This window comes from Etheostoma cragini, chromosome 2 (genome assembly GCF_013103735.1).
Source record: "Etheostoma cragini isolate CJK2018 chromosome 2, CSU_Ecrag_1.0, whole genome shotgun sequence".
Classification (NCBI taxonomy): Eukaryota; Metazoa; Chordata; class Actinopteri; order Perciformes; family Percidae; genus Etheostoma; species Etheostoma cragini.
In genome coordinates this window covers 20,547,547-20,551,209 of record NC_048408.1, presented here as the reverse complement: position 1 = coordinate 20,551,209, position 3,663 = coordinate 20,547,547, and positions in this window count along the sequence as shown.

Here is a 3,663-nt window from a genome sequence, read left to right as displayed (position 1 = left end):
CCCCCCCCCCCCCCCCATTATGATTTAGTTGTTTCTTAGTATTTGTTGTTTTGTTTCCAGTTCTGTTAATAGTTGCTTTTACGTTTTGTTTTCATTTTTCTTTTATAATATTGAGTTTAGTTCTCTATTGATATATTTGAGTTTCTTTCTGTTTAGTTTCTTTTTTTTTTTTTTTTTTTAAGTATTATTAGTATTGTTTTTGATTCAAGTGTTTTTTTTCTGTGTTTTTTTAATTTATATTGTGTGTTAAGTTTCTGAATTGGTTCTTTTTATGGTCATCTCCCATAGTGATTTTTCTTTTGGTAGAGTGAACCCCCTCTAAATATGCGTGTGTTTCCCGTTGTCTTGCCCCTTGTAGTTGCTGAGAGCCGAAGGTGTTGGTGTCCGTGTGGTGGAATCACCTTCCTGTGTGCTGTTTGTCTCCTTGTTTTCCTTTACTGCGTTCATCGTTTTTTTGTTTGCGTGTTCACGGGTGACTTTCCCTGGGATCCCTAACTGTCCTCGTACCCTTCTTCCTCTCCTCTGGTAAGCCTCAGACCAATTATAATTTTCTCCCTTTTTTTGGTATGACTGTTTGTTATGAATGTAATGTTCTTTTTAAATGCATTGGTTATTGTTAAATAAATTGTTCTTTTTAAAAGTTGAACCTCATCTCTAGTACCTTTTTTGTAAACCTTTTTGTGACGTGTGTCCTTAAATTATACTGATAGCATTACAAGTAGTGAGTAAAACTAATTCTATGGGCAAAATTCCCAGGGTGGCATTGTCTGTGTTTGGTTCTGTCCGCTCTCGTGCCGCCACATTAGGCTGATGTAAAAGAGGAAAGGAAAGTACGTTTTAGAGACAGAAAAGAAACTTAGGATCTTGATTATTGTTAATGACCAATCTTCTCTTTTACTCAGGTTTGGACCAACGTGAAGTTAGGGCAGGCTCTGAGAAATTTGTCTGAACAAGGGGAAGTTCATCACACAAACACTGGTGAGCTAAACAGCTGCTTCTTCATGGAGATAAACACAGTTCCATGAGTCTACACAGGGCTGCGGGGTGGCGTTCTCGTCAGCTATGAACCCACCTTCTTGGTGTGAACCCTAGGCTGCAAAGTTGACATGGAGGCCCAGGTCTCTTTGTTCAGGAAGTGCTTCAGGCCTGTGGCCTCCTCTCTTTGAGAACGGAGTCCAGGCCGCGATGTTTTTTATTTAAAAAATCTTTTTAATTCCCCTTTCTCAGTGGTCTCAACATGAGTAACGCACCCAGCTATTGTGAAACAATAGTAGTTCGGTACAGAAAATTACTGCATGCACACGCTGACAAACATGATTTAAACATATTTCTAAAAAAGGCCCACCATGATATATTCCTACTGGGGACAAAACTGTTGATACTTTTTTTTTTCTTTAAAACTGATGACTGATGAAACCTTGATGAAACAACTACAGGCCTGACACATTAGCTGCATACATACACACATGTAGGAATGCACACCCACATACAAAGGCTTTGAATGCTATGGTAGAAGTCTGAAATCTAAAGCTGAGAGCCTTTGTTTAAAGTCATAAATCAAACAAAGATGAAAATAAGAAAAATAAAAAAATATAAGTAAGATGGATTTACCATGAAACCCTGCAAATGTGAATATATGTCTATGCATTCATGCACACACAAACACACCACAAACATGAAAACCATGCTTCTTACCTATTGCAATCAATCACCACAGTGTGGCACACCATTCTTTAAACCAATTTTGCACCATCACATGGTCTCTGATTGGATAGGGGTGTTATTTCTTTGGTTTCCATTTATTCCATGTTGAGATATTTAGAACCTGGCAGCATTTTAATTATCACAATTGTTTTCCCTGAGCCAGGACTGGAGAAAGAAAGATTTCTCTAATAAAGCATATTGGTTCAAAGTAGATGAGGGAGTTGACATTTTCTCAAGTAAACTTTAATCAGAGGATGTACTGGGCATGGTCACAGAACGTTTCAAAAGAAAGATGGAGAGAACTCACCTGCACTCCATTTCAAATGTTACATTTGAACAAATTGCCCATTGAGTATGAATGATATAGCCATTTAGATAATGATGATCCAATAGGCTTCATTAAAGACTGGGCAGGGTAGCCCAGTGTTTAAAAGTTGCCAACCGTCAACACATTGACCCACATGCCAGCATCCCCTCTCTTTAAACCTATCCATCATTGTCATAGAAAGGAGGTGTGGCCTCAAGTTTCTGTAAGTTGGTAAAGCAAGTTGGAGTTTCACAAGAGCTGCATGATTTTCATAAGACCCATTCACCCCCCAAAAGACATTGACAAGCCAAAGACCGGAAACAGCCCACTAATGAAAAAGGCAAAAGGAAGCTGGCACACATAGTGCCAAGCAACAGATGTCAGCTGGCAGACTAGCATAACACTGGTTATGAAACAGCCATGAAGGAGTCTGCTGTGTGTGGTGCCCTGACAGACATCTGGTGAGCAACCAGGATTCTTGCAGAAATTCCATTTCACTTAACAGAAACGTAGGATTACTAGCCAAAGGTGTAAAATACTTGGTAGTGAAGAATTGTTGTAGAATAGTGTATCCAAAGTGTATTTGTTTATTAAAGGGAGTATGTTGTGTATGTGTGGCATTTATCTGTCATAGACTGGGTCTCTAAATAACAGTGAAACAAAGAACATTAAACCTGCACTAATTGATATTTATATTAACAATGGATCAAACCGACTCTCAACATGTTTCAGCAACTTTACTGTTTAGGTGTCTCAATGTTCTTATCAGTGTCTGAGTGAAAATGGGAAATGTTTGTTGTCAAACAATGTATTTTTGAAAGAAATTCTCTTCTTCTTGACCAAAAATATTCACATAAAACTGACACAAAAAACCTTATTGTAGTCATACCTACTATATTATATAATGTTTCATACTGTAAATTATTCAAAATTCTTAGTTTGATGAAACAAAGGTGCTGTGTTTTGCTTAGTCACATTTCAACTTGCTGATGAAAATTACTGGATGAACACACAAATTGAGAATACATTTGATTTAGCCCCTTATTTATTCTGTCATTGTTAATCCTAATCTGGCATTTTGACAACAATGTATTGTTATTTGATTTAATCTGCTGCAACCCTGCTTTTGCTGTTCATGTACTATTGAATCCATTTCTGAATGAAAACTATAATGTGGGAACTCACTTGCTTTTGTGCACAACTGCGCACAGAGGGGTGATGGTTTATATACTGTGGCAAGGCGTACTCATAATTGCAAGACAATACATTGTTAGCCTCTGGCTGATTCTTCCATTCCTCTAGGGGTAGAGAAGATTTATCAAACGGTGTCATCGGCAGTAAAATCTTGGCTGGGTGTGTACTTGTGTGTTAGTGTGTGTTTCAGAGATGTTTACTTTCCCCCAGGCAGACAGAGCAGAACCCATGCAGACCCATATGGCCAGGCATATGGCTTTCTGCCAGCCCTACCCTCCTACTTGCAACACACGGTCACACACATACACACACACACACACACACACTCACACACAAACCAACATGCTGGAGCAATAATGTAATGTAGCCACGGAGGACACTGGGGTATGATGCAAACAGGTAGACAGAACTACTTGTCCTGCCCTGAATCCATTGCCACCATGGACTTCGTGGGTGTT